The sequence below is a fragment of the Phascolarctos cinereus genome, unplaced genomic scaffold (assembly GCF_003287225.1).
Source record: "Phascolarctos cinereus isolate Bilbo 61053 unplaced genomic scaffold, phaCin_HiC Scaffold_9;HRSCAF=440, whole genome shotgun sequence".
NCBI classification, from domain to species: domain Eukaryota; kingdom Metazoa; phylum Chordata; class Mammalia; order Diprotodontia; family Phascolarctidae; genus Phascolarctos; species Phascolarctos cinereus.
Genome location: NW_027556402.1, coordinates 105844501 through 105865668, shown reverse-complemented (window position 1 = coordinate 105865668; position 21168 = coordinate 105844501). Strand labels below are relative to the sequence as shown.

Here is a 21168-nt window from a genome sequence, read left to right as displayed (position 1 = left end):
AAATAAAGATGTAATTTTTCTGTCCAAGTTCATGCACCTAATGTTAAGAACCGCAGAACTAGGTGACCTCTCATACATTTCTTCCAGCTCTAAATCCTATAAATGTCAGTGGAAATCACAAAAGGTGAGAATAAAAGAGAGGAAAGAGATCACAGTAGGACTATCACCAACTACCACCAGAAAGAATGGGTGGAATAAGGGCAGCTAGGTGGCGCAGTGGATAGGGCACTAGCCCTGAAGTCAGGAGGACCTGAGTTCAAACCCGGCCTCAGACCAAACACTTGACACTTACTAGCTGTGTGACCCTGGGCAAGTCACTTAACCCCAATTGCCCCCCCCCAAAAAAAAAGGAAAAAAAGAATGGGTGGAATAGGTGAGAAAACCAATGAGAACTTGGAGTTAGAAACTGAGTGTCTGGTAGATCTCAAGACCAAGATGGAGAGAAATCAGCAAAGGTACAAACACCAAATGTTCTTCTCCCAAAACTCCTCCTATGAAATCCTAGCTGAAATTAAGTACGAACAGGCAGCTAGGTGACTTGGAGTATGGATGGAGTGCTGGACAGCTCAAGAGTCAGGAAGACTCAAGTTCAATGTTCACCTCAGATACTTATTAGCTGTGTTCCCTGGGTCAAATCACTTACCAGTCTCAGTTTCCTTATCTGTATAAAGGAGATAATATAGCATCTACTTCACAAGGTTGTTATGAGGGTCAAATTATATATACATACATATATCTATCTATATACACACATATACATACATAAAATAATTACATATAATAGTTTTATACACATACACAGTGCTTTGTCAGCCTCAAAGTGCTACATAAATGGTAGCCACTGTTATACATTAAGAAGTTTCAAAGAAAAAGCCTAGGGAGTCTCTGGAGTAAATGGAGTGTCTTTTATGAACTCTGGAGTGAACTTGAATGGTTTTATTTTTTTAATTAAGTGATAAGTGCATTGGTAATATATTTTCCTCTTACTCTGGGAGAAAAAGAGTCATTATTTAGGTAGTTAAATAACTGTGGGCAGAGCAATGAAAGTTGACCAACCATCAGAAGGCTTTATGATTGTCTGAGACTAATTTGGGGACTGCAACTAGATGAATAAACTTAGTCCAGGACTCCCAGGTGGTCTATTCACAAATGTTCTCAACGAGGATCTGTTTGGAAGAAACCCATTCATTTGAGACCCAAGAACACCCAAGGTGGGTCAGCCTGATATGGAGGAAAGCAAGCTTGACTCGAGTCTGGATCCCTAGCCCAGCAATTTAATAGCTGTGTATTTGTGACTTTCCACAAATCACTTCACTTTTCATGGGCTCAGTTTCCTCATCTGTAAAATAAGTAGGATTGTCACTTCTTGTTCTAACTCTATGAAGCTATGATCTGAATATGAACTGTCTCAGAGGATTAAGGGCTCAGTAAGATTTGAGAGCTCATACACTATTTTTTCTATAGCAGGTAGTTCTCTTTTATACAAATTTTTGTTTATCCACAATCCTATTCTTGACGTTTCCACACGTAACTTTTTTTTTATTAGTATCTTCTACATCTATTTACTCCTTAGCAGCTTCCGCCATTTATGAATTAACACCAATCAATACAGATGCCGGGGCTTGACCATGGTGTTCTTAGTTGTACAATGCCCTCACATTTTACTAGTTTTTCTTTATTTTTTTTCCAGTTTTTCTTTAGCTGAGAAAATAAAAATCGATAGCCAGGTGGATGTTAACAGACAAGTTTAACTTCTGTTTATCTCCATGTAGCCAACAGACCCTGACAGACACAGCACCTTCTTAATCTGGAACTTGACAGTAGATCTCACCTCTTCTACTTTTGCCATCATATATATTCTCATTGTGGGTGAGCAGAGTTGGAAACTCGCCAGCTTTGTCCAGCACAGGACCTAGTATTCGAGGGATTTGCTTGATCAAGGAATCAGAGGCCAAAAATGCATCATACTTTTTTAGCCAGCTTCTTGACCAACCTCTTGTACTTGTTCATCTTCTTCAGGGATCTCTAAAGCCTTGACCCCATCACAGTGCTGCTGGTCTCTTGGGACACACAGAGAAAATTTAGGCTGGGGTGTGGATGTCTCTGGACAGTGCCAGAGAAACATTTAGCCTTTTGGGGAATCGTAGTTTTTCATACTGAACTGAAGCTTTAGGTTCTAAAAACTTTCTGTGTCTGTGCAGGGTTCCATGCAGGACCTTTCACATGACCTCATATCACACAACACTTTGCATGGCCCCTTACTGCTCACAAATTAGGAAAGGACGACATTTTTTCCCCCTATGACTAAAGTCTGAGAAAATGCATAGGTGTTCTGAACTATGTGGCAGCAGAGGTGAGAATAAAGACAGCTACAAAACAATTTAAAGATTCCATTTAAAATACACAATTTTATATTTGTGCCTCATAATATTCTTTTGGGATAGGTATCATTGGTATCATTACCCCCATTTTACAGATAAGGAAACTAAGACTCATCGAGGTTAAGGAACATAATCAGTAAGTATCAGAAGAAGGTTTTGAACCCAGGGCTCCCTAATTCCAGATCCAGTGCTCTATACGGTATGACATGCTGCCTCTCTGAAGGGAGAAGGGAAAGATGGAGTGGGTATAGAGCTGGGAATTAATTCAATTCAATTTGATTGCACAAGCATTTATTTAAATGTCTGCTATGTGCAAGGCATGGTAATAGTCAGTAGAAGAAAGGAGAAAGTTAATCAGGAATGTACGCGACAAATTTTTGCACCTAGGGAACCAAGAAAGTCAGGAAGTGCCTCATTAGATATTAGAAGACAGTAAAATTTATAGTGAAGTATGAAGAAAATCCTCTTTGCCATGAGGACAAACAAAGGTATGGGTCTGTGGAAGTCTTCATGGGCCTGGCCCAGGATATAAGCCTTTGTGGGATTAATAATGGATTATTCCCAGCTTTCATGAAAATATTAGCTTTATTTGCTATAAAAAAAGATTATGGATTAGGAAAAATAAAATATTATGGTCAGCCAATGTTTCCTGCATGCCTATTTGTGTGTGTATATAGGAAACTCTGTTAGAAGCTAATGAACTAAAGAGGTAAAAGACACGGTCCCTGACCTTGAGGCATGTATTGTCTAACAAGACATGCTCATCAAAATGTGAATAACAATACAAAGTAGTAATAGTAATAGCTAGCATTTTATAGAGTTTAGGTTGGCAAAGAGCTTTACAAAATTCATCTCATTTTATCTTTACAATAACCCTGAGGTGAGTGCTGTTATTTATCCCCATTTTGCAGATGAGGAAACTGAGACAGAGGTTAAGTGGCTTATTTTTCTGACTCCCAAACCCAGCACTATCCACAGAGCCACCTGGCTATCTCTATCACATACTGAGCCCTCAGTGAGTGAGTGGGGTGCAGACAGTAAGTGCTTCAGGAATAGAGAGGAAGGAGTTAGGGAAGGCTGCTTGGAAGGGTTGGGATCTTGGGTGGGGGAGGGAGAGGAAGATACTACAAACATGGGCTCAGAGTGGGAAATGAATGAGGAATTTGTGGGAAAGAGTGAGTATCCCAGTTTGGCTACAGCAAAGAACTCATGTAGAGGATTAGCCGGAGACTAATTTGGAGAATTAAGTAGAAGCCAGATTGTAAATTGCTTTGAATGCCAGCCTAAGAAGTCTGCACTTTATCCCATCAATAAGGGAGAGGCATTAGAACGGGCATCTAGGGCTTAGTAAGAGTTGTCTTGAAATCTGTTAACAGAATTCTATAAAATTAAATACAGATCATTTATAGGTCTCAACAAATGTGAGATGCAGTTCTAAAAGAACTTCTTAGATGTCATGTAAGGGTGTTCTGGAAAGGAAAAAGTATGAAGGGAATTATAACAAAGTATTAGGGAGTACACAGCTCTCCAAAGCTCCAAAGCTCAGTAAACACTTTAATATATCCCCAACTATTCATGAACAGCTTGCCAATTTAAATGTTAAAAAATGGAATATACCCAGAGTTGAAATAAGGTTGCCAAAAGTCAAACACAGCTGAGATTTTAACTCAATTTCTCTGACTCCTAATTCAATGCTCTTTCCTCTTTCTTCAGACTGGAACTGACCCTATGTGCCAAAATTTGTATCTTCCTTAGAGTTCAAATCCCATCACCTGCCCTGTAGGCCCTAAATTAATGTTTATTTGTTAGGGATCTGTAAGGATGTAGAGGGCCACAGACAGTTCACGAGATCTCACTGAAGGGCTGAGGCCCCTCTCAGGTGCTGGTCCATGTGCAAATTGTCTGGTTCGGTGCTCCGTTCTATGCATCTCTAACCTCCCTAGTTACTCATTAGTCATTAACAGTGTATTTGTGATTGGTAGTAGGTAAGTGCACAGACTGTGCATGTACTGTCCTTGAGCACAGCATGGGCTATACATCATTGTAACTCGTGAAAAAGTTCTTGTTATTTTACTATATAAGCAAATGCTTTGCTAAAAATAAAAGCAGTTGCTGCCATCCTTTCTCCCGCCTCATCAATATGTGCTCAGAGTGAAAGATGAAGCTGGTCTTGATTCTTCAAATGATTGGGAAACCCTAGGTCCTAGGCAGGCTCTGTAGCCAAGTGAAAAGGTCGCGACATTTGTTGAACGAAGGAACGAATAAATGACCAGTGTCACCAGTAATGCCATAGTCAGTCAAACTGGAGAAATGATACATCCAAGCAGGAGAAGTCTAATTTTTGTCCATTAAATTATAAATTCCTTGATGACAACTTGTTTTTCAGCTTCATATTTCTAGTGCCCACTACTCTGTCTTAAACATTAGACATTTAATAAATGTTTGCTGAATTGAACCTAAAGAAATAAACAAAGTACGAGAGTTGAGGTTGAGAAATTATCTAACCAGGAACGATGATTTTTGCTTGAGTGAGGCAGAAATGATCTGGGGAAAGTTTCTAAGTAAGTGACAATTACAAGGGAACCATAATCAGAAGAGAGTGGACCTGACGTACCCACCAAAAGTGAACAATGAACAGAACAGAACATAAGCTACCTAAGGGCAAGGTATGCTTCAATTTTTGTCTTTGCAGTCCCAGTATCTTAGACAGGGTCTGGCATACACCAGGTGACCCAAATGCTTATTAAATTGAATTGAAAGGGGATTCCTGAGGCAATAGCAGAACTCACATGAGCTCCTCACTCATTTTAGGTGAAGATTTTACATGCTTTTGAAAACAGGGACAAAAAAAGCCAGCTTTATTGTCTTGATCGTAATACATGCAGTCATAATTACTGACTTTTGCAACTCTGTAGAATTTTAATTGAAAGCAAAGGTACCCATTTGCCCACCAGTTTCCAGGATCACAATGGAATAATGTTCCCCACATTATTTTTCCCAACTCCATCTGGTGAAGCAGAATAAAATTTGCTCCATGTACTTTATGGAGTTATGACAATTCCTTTTTCTTTTCCCTATTATGATCTTCTTTTGTCTCTAAGCTGGTTCTGAGCATGGTTACTTTGTCTCTGCAAGGGACAAGGATGTAGGAAGTACTCAGACAGTATGGTATCGTGGAGACAATGCTGGATTTGGAATTGGAAGGCCTAGGCTTGAGTCACTGCTTGGCTACCGAACACTTGTGTGACCTCGGATAAATACTCAACTTTTCTTAGGCAAAGGCCTGGCACACAGCAGGCACCGAAGACGTGCTTGGTAACTTGACTGCTAGTTGACTTTTCTGGGTCCCCATGTCTTCATTTGTAAAATGAGGAGACTGGACTAATTGACCTCCAAGGTTTCTTCCAGCTCAAAATCTTTGGTCCCATCAAAAACATCTCTTCTGCTAACTTTAGAATCAGAAATAGTACCACAGAATTACAGATTAGTGATGGAAGAGAACTCAAGAGATCCATCTGGTCTAGCCCTACAGCATTGGACAGGTAAAGGATTAATTACCTTCACTTTCAGACCATCTCTCTACCTTTGTCCCTAAGACAAAACTCCTTTTTTGAAGACCAGATGACTTATTTATGCTGCTGTTGGCTCATCTCTGTTGACGGCATCTCTCTATTGCCAGGTCACTTAGCTAACTTTCTCAATGACTTTTACACCTGGTTTATATCCTCCACCTCTCTTTTCCACCCTTTATCATCCTCAATCACATCAACATTCTTGCTCATAATCTTTTTAATGACCTGTTTATATAATTTCTCAACTTCAACTCTCATACTTCTCTAGCCTATGTCAGCTATGTGTAACCTTGGACTTTTATCAGCTCCTCTGTTGTTGTTCAGGCGTGTCTAATTCTTCATGACCCCTTCTGGGCCCCTTCGTGGTCCCATTTGGAATTTTCTTGGCAGAGATACCGGAGCAGTTTGCCATTTCCTTCTCCAGCTCATTTTACAGATGAAGAAACTGAGGCAAACAGGGTGAAATGACTTGCCCAGGGTCACATAGCTAGTAAGTGTCTGAGGCCAGATGTGAACTCAGGAAGAAGAGTCTTCCTGATTCCAAGCCCACTGCTCTATCTACTTTGCTACTTAACTGCCTTATCAACTCCTAGAACAGTCTTAACTCCAAGATCCCAGACTTTCAAATTCTATTCTCTGAGCACAACTTCCTGTCCTTCCCTCTCTCGAACTGTTATCACATTCATACTAAACCTATCTTGCCTTTATCATAACCTTTGGTCTTTAATTCTCCCAGCCTATTTTCACAACTCTACTGAAACTTCTCTATCAAAGGTCACCAATTACCTCCTAATAGCCAAACTCAATGGTCTTTCTTCTAGGATTCACCTTCCTTGACCTCTCTGCAGCATCGGACACTCTTGACTACACAATCCTATTAGGTACTGACTTCTGTGGCTTCAGAAATTGCTCTCTGGATTCTCCTTACTCTACCAATTCCCCTCGCTACGCTCACCTCCTCCCCTGCCCCAACATACACTCCTTTTCTATCTCAATTGATAATTCCTCATGTCTCTATCTTCTTGGTAATTTTTAGACCATGCCACCTCCACCCCAGCCATATTCCTTCCCTTCCCTCCCCCAGAACCACCTGGATCCTGCCTCTGGAACCCTGGGTTCTAACAGATGAGTTTTGTTTTATCTTGGATGAACTATAGCCATTTCTAGGCCATGCTTCCCTCCTTTGTTTCTGAAGTTTTCTTGGCAAAGATACTGGAGTGGTTTGCCATTTCCTTCTTCAGCTCATTTTACAGATAGGAAACTGAGGCAGAGTTAAGTGTCTTGCCCAAGGTCACACAGCTAGTAAGTGTCTGAGGCCAGATTTGAACTCTGGAAGATGAGTCCTACTGACTCCAGGTCCAGTGCTCTATCCACTTCATCACCTAGCTGCTCTCCCTCCTTTCTAGCTTCCCTTTATGTGTGGTCTTCCCCTCATTAAAATGTAAGCTCCCTGAGAGCAGGCACTGTGTCTTGCTACTTCACACTTGCATTCCCCTCACTTAATACAGTGTCTGGCACATTTAAGGGCTTAATTAATGCTTTTCTATTTATTCATTCATTCACACAGTGGCAACACCATTCACCAGCTCATATCAGAAAACTTAGTATTATAGTTGAATTTCCCTCTCCTGTATCTCAGAACTAATCAAGTCTGAGTTCTGAGTGCTGGACCTAAAATGAGAAGATCTAGGTTCAAATTCCAGGGCTGATCCTTGATAGCTAGGTAATGATGACAAAGTCACTTCCTCACCTATAAGATGGAGACAACGAGACTGGAGACAACCTGCATCACAGTAGGTAATTAGGAAAATGATCAGCAAATTTTAACTTCTAAAGAAAAATGAGCTGTTAATCATTAATCCAAGACCTACTGGTTATTATTAACCATGTGACCTTGAGCAAGCTGCTTGCCTCTCTATACCTCAATTTCTTCAAATGTAAACTGGTGGTAAATAATACCTGTTCTTCAGATACTAAAACATTCCGGGATTGCTGTGAGAATGAAAGGTTGTACAAATATGAACATGCTCTGGAAACAGCAAAGCACTATATTTATGTAAAGTACTGTTACTGCTGCCATCAATATCACACCAGAGGATCTTGTTGGAGGTATAGAGGACAGGAGTGGTTTGGGAGACATTTCTAAGAAAGATTTGATAAATGACTCATAGTGATGAATAGGGGATGAATAAGATAGGGGACTAAGGCCAAGAAAAAATCAATAACATCGAAAAATTTTGAGCCGAGGGTCAAGGGAGAAGAAAGGTATGGAACAATCAGAATTAAAATGCAATCTATGAATGCCTATTATTGTTGTCAAAATGGAATTATGACCACTTGCAAAGCACTGGGAGCAAGGCTTGCTTGCAAAAGAGCACAAATAAAAAGAGCCAGAAGAGGAAGAAAGTCCACCCAACTAATAATGAAAATTATTCACATGGCCACTAACAACCCAGGTGGCTCTGGCATAACAATTTCATCATTTGCAAAATGATGGGCTTAGCCCATAATCACTACGTAATTGCTGAGGTCTTTATCAGCTCTGAAATCCTGTATTTATGTTGCCAATTTTGACTGAAAATTTTTTATGAATAAATAAATAAAATGACTCTCCCAGAGGAAAAATAGGTCAGGCTTTGGAACTGAATTATACTTAGTTCATCCCAATCTTAACAACTCTTCATTTAGTTGGAATTTTATGCAGAAATAAAAACAAACTCATCTATGACCAGTTTAAATAAGTGGGAATTAATTACTAAGGGATTCTGATCCTAATGTGAATAATATTCACTAAGAGGTGGAAAGCAAGGGGGAAGAAAAAGAGCCTGGGTTGAAGGACACGAGGAACAGTGATTTAAGAATTTTATCACTTCTAGGATTTATTTATAAACCGTAGCATGTTGAAGAGTGTGTACAAGGGTTTGAGAATTCATGGAGCTTGCTGTAATTTTTGTTGTTTTAGGAGGCTGGTGTTCTCTCTCTCTCTCTCTCTCTCTCTGTCTCTCTCTCTCTCTCTCTGTCTCTCTCTCTCTCTCTCTCCTCTCTCTCTCTCTCCTGCTTCCCCTGCCCCCTGGCCTTTTGCTGTTGGTGGAAGACAAGCAATAAAGGGTTCCATTACTCACTAAGGCAGCAGCCCTGTGTCGGTCCTCATGAGAGGAGACATAAATCCCAGTTCTTGCAGAATAGATTCTGCAGCAGAGACTTGGTTAACACATAAATGCTTTAAATGCTGCACTGTCCTATTTCCTTAATATATTCATGGCACCCAAACTTAGAAATACATTTCAGAATCAGGACTACAACAGGGGACGAGCCTAAGGCCAATGGAGATGTGAACATAAGTAACTTCCATTTCTAAATTCGATTATTGTTATTACTCCTTCAAACCATTCCCAAATTATCTTGTGAAGTAGGGACTATTAGAACTGTATTATCAACTCATTGAGCAAAAGATGGAGGCCTAGGGAAACACATAAGTCAGGGCAAGAGCCAGAGTTGCTGACCTTGATGCACACTAACCAAGGCTGCTTAGAGTCATAGATTTAGAGATAGAAGGCTCCTTAGAGACCACCTAGTTCAAACCTTCTCCCCCATTTTACAGAGAAATAAACTGAGGGCCATTAAATGTTTCACTCAAGGTAACACAGGTCATAAGTAGCAGAGTCAGGATATGAACCCAGGTCTTAACTCCAAATTTAGCGCTTCTTCTTCCACTTCACCTTGATCAGAAGCTCAAAATCCTAGATCATAAAACTGAGCTTCCAAACAACTTAATAGCCACTTCCTTCAAGGAACCTTTATTCTCCATGGATGATATATGATGTACAGAGATAAGTAAACGCATCATAATTTGAAAAAGTGGAGAATACTAACAAAGGAGGAGAGGGGGAAAGCCTCATGCATAGAGGAAACGTAGACTGAGCTGAGCCTTAAGAGGATGTATGGATGCTGAGAGGTAGCAAAGACAAAGACACGCACTCTAAGGATTGGGGAGTGGGATTGGATGACTGCATTAAAGCAAGAGATAGAAGGCTGAATTCAAGCAACAGCTGGTAAGGAGTCCAGTCTGGCTGGAACATGGAGTTCATGTGTGGCTGAAGAATGACACAAGGCCAGAAAGCTACAACGAAGACTAACAGTGGAAGACCACATCTATAGCAAGTAACCGAAAACAGTTTCCTACAACTATGTCCCTAACTGATCAAGTCATGCTATAGCTCTTGGTGGTGGCTAGAGTCTACATATACAACATCTCATCAAGCACAGTGGTGAGCATACGTGAGAGGAGAGAGAATGAGAAAGACAGAGAGACAGAGACAGAGAGATAGAGACAGAAAGAGGCACAGCTAGAGAGACAGATAGTCAGACACACACAGATGGATACAGCATTTAAAAGGTACTTACTATGTGCCAGGCACCGTGCAGGGGATATAAAGACTAACAAACACAATATTCCTTGCCCTCAGGGAGCTTACATTCTAATGAGAAAGAAAACACCCAGAAAAGTAAAGGAATCTAGAATGGGTGTGAAGGCACCATAGCCAAGAGCACTCATAAAATGGTGGTCCAGACAAGGGAAGCACCAATCAGGAGAGCAGGACTCAGGGCCACACAAGATATGCTTATCAAAGTCAAGGCAAACTATTACAATACATACCATAAAAGACCTATGCTAGAGAAATCATATGTGTGTTTTGGCCCATAAGCACATTAGCTCTGACCAAGGTGGAGAACCACATGCTGCTACTAGTGGTGAATAAATGACTTGAACAAGAAGACTCTTTAGAGCAGAGGTGTCAAACACCACCAGCAGGCAGCAAGAAGCCCACAACATACCCAAGGCTGAACTAGATCAAAATATAATTGGGAAATACTTTAGAAATACTTAATACTTAAAAATAAAAACACAATAAAACAAAGATGATACTACATTTTAAAACTAAGTCAATGTGCAGCCCATGGTTTAGTGAACCTTGAGTGTGACACCACTGCTTTAGAAGTTATTATTTTGCCCTGATCCTCTAGTCTAAGACCAGAGCACATGGGTGACCTTTGGGCTATAAAGGAAGGATGGAACTTTTTGATATGTTAGCGACATCAGATAGAACTTGGGAAATACTGACCTGTACAAGATTTCTTCTAAGAAAAAAGAGGTTTTCCCAACTGAGTATAAGAAACATGATACTACTATATTTACTACCCAAGGCTTTGGGGAATCTACTCTTCCCTTTTATGCTTAAAAAAAAAAAGTCCTAGCCAGTGCTGCTCCTAAGTTCTCATGCCCCCAAACTGAGAGTCACACAGCCAAGTATTACGTGGGGGATGTCCAGGTAGTCCACACTGCATCTTTTTTTTCTCTAATTCAATAAGCAATTATTTAGTTCCTGTTAATTAAATAGCACCCTGCTATGTACTGGGCATACAAAGACAAACAAAAAGCAGTAGTTCCCTGCCCTCAAGGAGCATTCATTTTATTGGACACCCAGGCCTTCAATGGAATTCCAGGGATTTATTGCCGTGCACAGAATTGTGATGTGTTTTTTTCTTGCTGTTTCCAGTCTTCCCCAAATTAAAAAAACAATGCATTTTTTTTTAAACATCACAGCCATTTTCCAATACACCCCACTGGACCCTCCATTTGTAACAAAGAAAAAAATCAGTCAAGCCGAACCCATTAACTGTCATATCTGACAGCTCATGCAACATTCTATTCCTGTACACCCCCATCTCTCTACTAAGAGAAGGATGTCATATAGTACCATTAGACAGCTCCCCTACAAGTAGATCAAGATCAGAAGTGATGAGTAGCTCAAATATTAGGTTCATTTATTCAAAGTTGATTCTATGGCTCATTATCTAGAGAGGTCACTAATTGGACAGCAATAAGGAAGACCTCAATGCTAGAAATTGCAGTCTGAGGGTCAGAGCAATTTTTTGGTTTTATATAAACCTTTGGAAAAAGTTTTAATGAGAGATTCAGATCCAAAAGCAGTTAAAACAGCTCTGATAGAAATCATCCAGTGTTGTTAATTGGTTCCATAAAAAAAGGACAATGAGTAAAATAACATTATAGTGAGCTCAACAAGACAAGCCAATTTGTGTCTAGGCTTGAAACAAATAAAGACAGTGAGCACGGCCTGAAGATATGTGTGTATGGGAGTTTGGGGATGAACAGCCAAGAGGCAAATCGAGTGTGAAGGAAAAGATGGTGTAGAATTTCAAATTTGTTGTAGATACAGAAAATCTATTGCCCTAGATAGTGCCCTCCTTCTCTGGACGTATCCATTCCAGCAAATTTACACAGCTGTGGGGTGAAATGGAGAGGCAAAATGGTCTTGAGGGCAGAAAACCTGGGTTTGAATCCAAGGATTTTATCTTCCATTACAACAAGAAAGGCATAGTATTCAGATTGAGGGATGTGGTCGTATCATCATGCTCTGCCCTCATCAGAGCATGCCTGGAGCCTTGCATTCAGTTCTGGGCACCATACTTTAGGGAGAATACTGATAAGCTGGAGCATGTGCAAAGGAGAGTGAGTAGGAGAAGGACAGAACAGGAGATAATGATACCTGAAGGTGAAAAGAAAGAACTGAGAAGGAATATTTAGCTGAGAGAAGAGAAGGCTTACAGGGATGTGGGAGGGGGAAAAGAGAACTGTTTTCAAAGATGAAGCCCTTTCCATTTGGCCCAATATGACAAAATTAGGAGCAATGAATGGAGTTTCAGACATACAGATTTTGGCTCCATGTAAGGGAAAATCACCTAACAATTAGAGCTGTCCAAAAGTAAAGTATGCTGCATTAGTAGCTAATAGGTTCCTTATCTGGGGGTCTTCTAGAATATGCTGGTTGGGGAATGCTATTAGTTTCTGTTTAGGTACAAGACTAGATGACCTCTGAGATGCTATGATTCTGTGAGCATGAGTTTTGTATCTGTCATGCCATATGGTTTCAACATGCTCATGACACAGCTGCAACAAGATGATGATAGGAGGCCACAATGCTATGGAATAACTGCTTCAGAAGAAAAAGAGAGTTTTGTCCAGGTGAGTATTCTTCCAGGAAACTTGTAATGTGCTTTTGTCACTACACTGTCACAGGTAATATACTCACTTCTGGAGAATCTTGTGTCTTATCATTGAAAAAAAAGTTTTGTAAACTAAATTAAAAGGTCAAGTCATACTTTGGCTTTGCCACTTACTACCCAGTATGACCTTCGGCAAGTCGCTCGCTGGATTTCTGTTTGTTCTACTCTAAATTGAAGGAATTGGGGTTGAAGAATCCTCATTCCTTCCAGCCTGAGATCTTATGATGAGATTCCTAGAATGCTCCTTAGCTGGGGTGAGTCCATAATCTAAAGATGATCTAAGATTCCACAGATACCTACAAATGATCTGTTACCATCTCTCTAGGAACTCATAAACTCTCTTTAATAATCTGCAGTAGCCTTCTAAATGATCTCCCGGTTTCCATTTTCTAGTTCTCTTGCTATCACAGTACATGTTGCTATTTCTTCCTATAATCTTACCTCCTTAGGGATATATGCCTAGCAGTAGGATCTGTGAGTATGGGTATGGACATATTAGTCACTTCTAATATAATTCTGAGTTGTTTTCCAGAATAGTTGCTTCAATTCACAGCTGCACCAACTGGGAGTCTTTTTGCAGTACCTCCAACAATAATTATTTTCATTTCCAGTCATCTTTGTCAAACTGTTGGATATAAGGTAAAACCTCAGAGCTGTTGAGTTGCATTTCTCTTATTATTAGTGACCTGAAGCAATCTTTCACACAGTAGCTAATAGTTTGCAATTCATTTGACAACTCTTTGTTCATATCCTTTGAGCACTTAATTGTTGGGAAATGGTTCTTGTTCTTACATATGTGTATGTTAAATCCTTACATATAAATTTATTATGTGAGATGGTTTGCTGAGAAGAGGTGTTGAGAAGGGTTATATTGGAAAATTAACGTAATGCAAAAATAAAAGGCATCAACTAAAAAATAAAGAAGTAAATGCTCAAGAAAAAAAGGATGTAAGTTTCTTGAAAGCAGAGTTTGTGTCATTTTAAAATCTCTGTATCCCCAGAATAGCTATTTGTACACAAAAGGTCCTTAAAATATTTGCTCAATGTTGAATGAAAAGCATCTAATCTCACTAAACCGGGACTTAGACTGTGCTTTAAAATGTCCTTTAACTAGAGCAACAAGCAGTTGTTCCTAAATAGAAACAGAATAGAACCTTTAAGCCAGAATTTCTCAAATGAATTTGGCTGTGGAACACTTGGAACATCCCAAATTCATTCTTTGTACTTCTATCAGCAATGCCCAGCACAGTGCTAGGTACATAGAAGGTATTTAATAAATACTTATTGATTGACTGATGGATGAGTTCCATAGTTTTGTTCCATCAAACTAGGATGGCCTAGGAGCATGGAATATCCCACTGGGTAAAGAGGGTAGGTTAGAAAAATTCTGGCCTCAAATAAAATAAAGTCAGCTTATTTTCATACTGGAAAAGATAGCCACACAAAATAATTATTTGTGCTTCATACATAATTTCATCTTTAATATTTTATAAGGGGAGGGGAAAATACGGCCATCACCAACCATTTTTCATGGAAGACCAATTCCTATAACCTGGTAAATGGAAGTTGGGAAAACACAGTTCTACACAAAGAGAGGGAAAGAATGAAATTGAAACAAATAAAAACCAGTTGCTCCTGGGAGTAACATGGCACTCACTGGCTCACTCTCTCCATGCCAAGTTGGTTACATCTCCCTTTAGAATTCCAGAGTATTAGAAGGGGCAGAGGGTGATTTTTTTTAAACTGCCATTGGCTGGAGCCCCTACTATCCGTGTTTCACCTGCTTGTTAGGGGGCCAAGGACTAGCACTTTCTGATATGTTGAAAATAAGAGTGATCTTCCACCCTGTCTTCAGAAGAAAGAATAGTAAGAACTTGCATCTCTGCCCCAAGTTTAACTATGTGCCTGCGAGTAGGCACATCATTAACAACTGCAAAGCAACCCCTAAATGGGAAGGCTGTGATATCATAGGCTATGGCTGCCCAAACTTTTCAATTACCCAAATGATCCACCATATCAATGCTTCCTTGTCGTTCCTGCCACACAGGAGGAGGTGATAAAGCCACATTTCTTCAAACCATTGCATGACAATACGACTTATATCCTCCATAGGAGGCCATCAAATGTTAATAACCCTTTCATAGCTCCTGCTATAAGGCAATTCTTTGAAAACGCCTATATACATTTTAATTTTTTACCTCATTTGCAGCGTTATAGATGCCAGAGCAGCAGTAATGTTTCTCTTAATGCTCAGAAAACATAATGCCAAAATGTAATTACATATCCGCTATAGTTTATAGAGGCAGAGGACTGAAAACATATGGATGGGGAAAGGCTCCAGAATTATAGTAAACCAAGCCCAGCAGAACGTGGCATTTTAATAGACATATTTCAAACAGACAAAAACATAAACAATTTATATTTTTCCACTTCAAGCTCATCCTTTTGAGTAGAATGCTATGAGAGTAAGGTTTTATAAACAAAAATCTACCACGTCTTTATTAGGGTCAACAGAGTAGCACTTGAAAGGAGCCAAAACACAAATGAAGTCACAAGAGCCTCCATGAACTTTATCAACATAAATATTTACTGAGTGCTGCTTGCCTGCTGGGCATACCGAACTGACTGTTAATATGTATCCTGCTCATTAAGTCTCTATGTCTCTTTGTCTGCGGGAATAGATACTAGTATAATGCTATGAAAAAGATGCCTCATACACCGCTTTGTGGAAGGAAAGAGAGTGGAGATGCCCTGTCCTCCATGATTCCCAGAGGAACTCCTCAGAACTCTAGAGACTAATCTAGCACATGAAAAGAAAACAGATTTTATGCATGCACACACATACATATTACATATATAGAGAGATAGTATATATGTATGTATGTGTGCATATAAGACATACATTATATTATACACATACGTATTTATATATAGGTGTATATAGCTGTGCATATACACATATATATATATATATACATATACATACATATGTATGTATATGAAGAATACAGAAGAGAAGGCTCCACATACACCCAAATATTTATAACACCACTTTTTGTGGTAGCAAAGAAGAGGAAATAAATTAGATGTCCATTGACTGAAGAATGGCTAAACCAACTGTGGTATACAAATGTAATACAATATTACTGTGTTTCAGAAATGGGGAGTATGATGAATACAAAGAAGACCAGAAAATGTATACGAGCCTACAGAAATGTAAATGTAAAGAATAGCCATCACAAAACGGACACTGCAAAATTACAAAGAACAAGTTTGGTCCTAAAGGAGATATATGAAGAGACATCTCTTCCTACTCCTTTGTAAAGGTAGAAGGGAAAGGGGCCCATAAGTGTGAAACACTGCATATTTGACCAGTTTTTTTTAATATAATGACCAGTTTTGTTGATTTTTCTCTTTCTCCTTTTTTTTCTTTTTAAAAATAAATTCTTTGTTATACAGGATGACTCTCTGAAAGAGGCAAGGGACAGAGATACAAGGGTAAATTTAGGCAATGAAAAACACAAAAAATAACAATTCTTTTAAGTACAGAGTAATTAAAGGAAATGATGGGCAAAAAAGTTATGACATTCTATATGTTGAAATTAATTTAGATGTCAATAATTACTAAGTGAGTTTAGCTAGCTGCATTGCTATTCCGTGTCAAGTTTTTTATAAAACATTCATTTTTTCAAAAGAAAGTCAAATTAAGCCTAATAAAGTATAAAGGCTTTGGAACAAATGAATGAATCAATGGAGGAAAACATGTCTTGCCTTTAAGGAGATATAATATCAGTGAATCAACAAATACATCTAAAAAATATTCTTGTCCCTATCTGGGGTGAAGAAGGATCTCGATGGTGCTTATCTAACAACCTGGAGACATATACATTAATAACTACAAAGATACATATGTTATTCAAGTGTCCATACTTGTTTGTTATCTTTAGAAAAATGTGTAAAGTACAGAGCCGGGAGAATTTATACAATAACAACAACATCATAAAGATAACTTTTGAAACACTTGAGAATTCTGATCAATGCAAAGACCAATCACAGTTTCAGAGGACTGATGATGAGGAATGCTGACCACTTCACGACACAGAGGGGATGGGCTCAGGGTGCAGAATGAGACCCATATTTTTGGATGTGGCCAATGTGAGAATTTGTTTTGCTTGACTATACACATTTGTAACAAGGGATTTGTTTTTTGTTTCTTTTTCAGTGGAGGGGATGTGGGAAAGAAAGGAAAAATGCTCAATTGAAAAGTAATTTATAAAAGAAAAGTAGAAGAGGGAAGGAATAAGCATTTATATAGTGCCTACTGTGTGCTAGGCATTATACTAAGTGCTTTTTAAAACTATTACCTCACTTGGAAATAATACAAGGTATTGTCTGTTTCGTGTGTTTATTTGACAAAAAGCAAAAAACCCCAAAAAGAACACTTGTGTAAACAAAACTGATAAAACCAACCTGTGAAGGAACAGTGTCTCAGATAAAATGCTGAGAAGGGACAGAATGTTCTGAGGACCAAAGAGAGTATTGCCACTCAAATAAATAGAGAACCTGTTTGTGAGCAGATCAATAAATGAGATAATGATTGGCTTCCACCACTGAAATCATCTTATTTGCATGTGATTGTTTTTAGAATTTTGAAGCTTATAACTCACAAAATTATAAATGAAACAACTATTTGACACTATGGGAAGATTATGTAAGGACTGTTGAGTTCCAAAGGGACAGAAAGATGTCTTGAGTTTTGCCTCCTTCATAAAATAAAGAATGATGAGTCACTGACCACTGGGGGATCCGATCTAAGCCAATAGTAGGATACAGAAACCAACAGGAGGAGAAGCTGTAAGATGAGATATAGCTGGAGAAGCAAGAGAATGAACTGAGCACAAGAGGAGTCATATGAAGCCAGGAATAATGGACAGAGAAGGCTTTGAACAGAGACAACTGATTCTTTGGTTGCTTGCTTATTCATTGCTCTGATGGTTGGCTGGGGAAAGACTGGAACACCTGCTGGAAGCTCATTGGCTTAGAGGGGAATCCTGTTGGCTGAGTGCAGGTCTACTAGGGCTATTGCCCTGTAGTGCTCACTGCAGATGAGATAAAGGAAACCTCTCAGGGGTATCTACATTGCCCTCTACTGACTTCTCTGGTTTGATAGGGAGAAATAGGAGGGGAAGATGAGCTTTGCCTCTGTTTTACTATGAACTGAGCTTTACTGTCAGGATCCTCTGTGATCGATAAGAGGAGATTGACAGTTCTTCAGCTTAAGGGAACCGCTGGTTACTGAAAGGGCATAATACTTTTTTTGTTCATCTTGTTGAGGGCTGGTTGTCAGTGAAAAGTGCTTGTGATTGCTTCATAGGCTTGAAAGCAAAAGAGGAATGGCCTTGCCTAGCAGGAACATGGTGAGGACCAGGAAAGGTGCAGCTATCAGAGAAGTGGCTCACTGAGGTATAGACTGCTCCTTGAAGGGAACTAGGATATCAAGGCCTGCAATCAAGAGTTGCATTTTCCCACTCATGTGCCTCTTTGCTAGGTATCTGTTGACTACTCTCCCCAAAAGGTATTGTGTGTATTGGCAGAAGAATGTGACCTAGATTTATGATTATTCTTGCTCTGGTCTTCTATTGAATAAATGTTATGATTATCCTTATTTTTTGGTCTTCAATTGAGTAAATCTTACGATTATTCTTGCATTTGCCTTATTTAATAAATATTTTCTGTTTAGGAGTTGATGGTGAAAAAAAGTTAATGGTGTAAAGTCATGATTTTGTGTAAATGGGAAACATACTGCTAGGGGCTCAGTAATTACAACTATAATACACACCTCAGAAGACCGTCAAAATAGAGAAAGTGAGTTATAGCAGTATAGTTATGGCTTCTTTCTAGGACAGAATGCAGGTTGGGATGCCACAACAGTTTACAACAGCAATAATTAACAGTAAGAGGAAGGCTTCTTTAATACAGGAATTTAGCCATCCTGTTTATTTTTAGATAATTATTCATCCAATCTAAGAATCATTTATTAAGCACCAACTAGGTGTAAGCTACCAAGCACAGATCTTTTTAGAAATATTTTTTAATAGGCTGAGTACCTTACCTCAGCGTAAATCATAGCCAGAGAACTTGGGAGAAATTTATTATCTGACCCAACTGATACAGAAAGAGGTCTCTTTGATCTCTTCTTGCATTGCTCTTTTTTCTCTTATCTTTTTCTTCCCTTTCCTGTGTTCTCTCTCTTCTCTTTTTATTCTCTCCTCTTTGTATTTTTTTCTCTCTCTTCTTCCTATTTTTATTTTCCCTTGCTTTTCTATATTTTCATTTTTTCCTCTCTGCTCTCTCAGTTCTGTCTCTCCCTCCTGTAATAGGTGAAATATTCTAACTCCCCAATGCAAATTGGGCTAGTTTTCCCTTACAAGGTATTGAAACTGTCCTTGAGAGTGGATTGGCTTAGGGAACTCATGGATCCATCTGTTGACATCATTTCCTGGTTATGCAAGTACAAAACAATCATAAGGGTCTCTGTTTGTGCTCTGATGATTGGTTGGCAGACCATGATGCAATTCAAGAGACAGAAAAGGTTTGCTCAGCTGAATTAACTGGGGTTCTTGATGCACATCCTTGTTGAATATTCTTTCCCTCCCTAGCTAAGTAAATTTCTTTTTGTTAAATATTGAAATATATGAGTTTCTTTTTTCATTCGAATATTGAAGTGAAATACCAGGGGTTTGGCTTGAGTCAGGCCCAGCCAAGAATAGCTCTCCTGTTCCCACTTACCTTCCTTCCTTACTCTCTTGCCACATTTTTTGTGGAAGATGAGTCAGGACATATTCAAAGTACTCTTTAAAGTATCCACATTAGTTGGTACCATCTTCTCCAGCCAGATACAAGAAGATCCTTTAAAGCAACAATAACAGTAATATAAAGCAATAACAAAATAAAACCATTATCAATAAGCTTTTAAAAAAATCCAAAGAATGTTTTCTAGATTGGACTTTCGAAGCTGCCGTGATTTGGGGTGCTTGGAACCCCAAAATGTAAGGGCACAGGGTGAGTCTGCCTCGAAAGAATTCTACCACTCAAGCTTCTAGTCAAAGCAGCAAGTTTATTGTGATGCCAAAAGAATCGGGTGAGACTCTAAGTGAATTATATTGCCAATGGAAAGGGGGGAGGGGAAGAGTCCTAGTGAGTCTGGGCAATTTAATGGGGGAAAGATTGGTACTTTTATACAGAAAAAAGACTGTGAGAAGATCTGGACGGGATTAAGGAGTGGCAAGTAGCCTGGGGTGGGCCAGGTGCAGACAATGAAAGGAGTTAAGTGGTCAGAGAACCACAGTGAAAGGGCAGTTAAAAGGATGATTGAGTATCTAAGTAGCAATGTGTGGGAAAGTTCAGGGCACAGACAGGGTCTTTTCCTTTTAGGGGTCCACATCCCATTACCCCATCAAAGTCACCTTGTGTATCTGACTAAATCTTTTCTGAAAACTGAAATGAACTGATGAAAAGTGAACCAAGAAGAGCCAAGAAAACAATAACTGCAACAATGTAAACGGAAAGAACAACTATCACAAATAATGGAAAATGAATGTTGCAAAGTTACCAAGAATGTTTGGCCCTTAAGAAGATGTGAGAAGATACCACTCTCCCACCCCACCCCGACCCCAAGTGTGGGACATTATAAATTATGTCTGATTTTTATCAGTATTGCTAAATTTGTTTTCTTCCTCTTTTTTTTTCTTAAAAAAATCCATTGTTATCAAAGATAGCTCTCTGGGAGAGGAAGAGGAGAAAACCAAAGCGATATAACAAAAGATATCAATAAAAATCAATCAAAAACTTTTCTGAAATTTGACTCAAATTGTGTTCTTTTGTCCTTGACTGGTCCCAAACGGAAGGCACAAAGTAGTCTAGAGGTTATTATACTTCTCACCAGGAAACTATAGGCTTGCTTAGCCTTAGCCTAAAACAGAAGCAACCTCTCCTGATCTCTGGCTCTACCCTTGCCCTAGGAAAAGAAACAAAATATAATTTAAAAAACTTTTCATTTACATTTTCTTCTTCTTCTACTGACTAGGCAGCAACAAGCTAGTCTGGGCTTGTCCCTGAGTGCAAAGGCA

General features: G+C 39.1%; 1 protein-coding gene and 1 pseudogene across 1 annotated transcript in view; both read right to left on the bottom strand.

Moving 5' to 3' along the window:
- Positions 1-21168, bottom strand: part of SH3D19 (SH3 domain containing 19) — a 214462-nt gene that overhangs the window by 111386 nt on the left and 81908 nt on the right. The window lies entirely within an intron of this gene.
- LOC110213664 (large ribosomal subunit protein uL1 pseudogene) lies at positions 1604-4309 on the bottom strand (annotated as a pseudogene).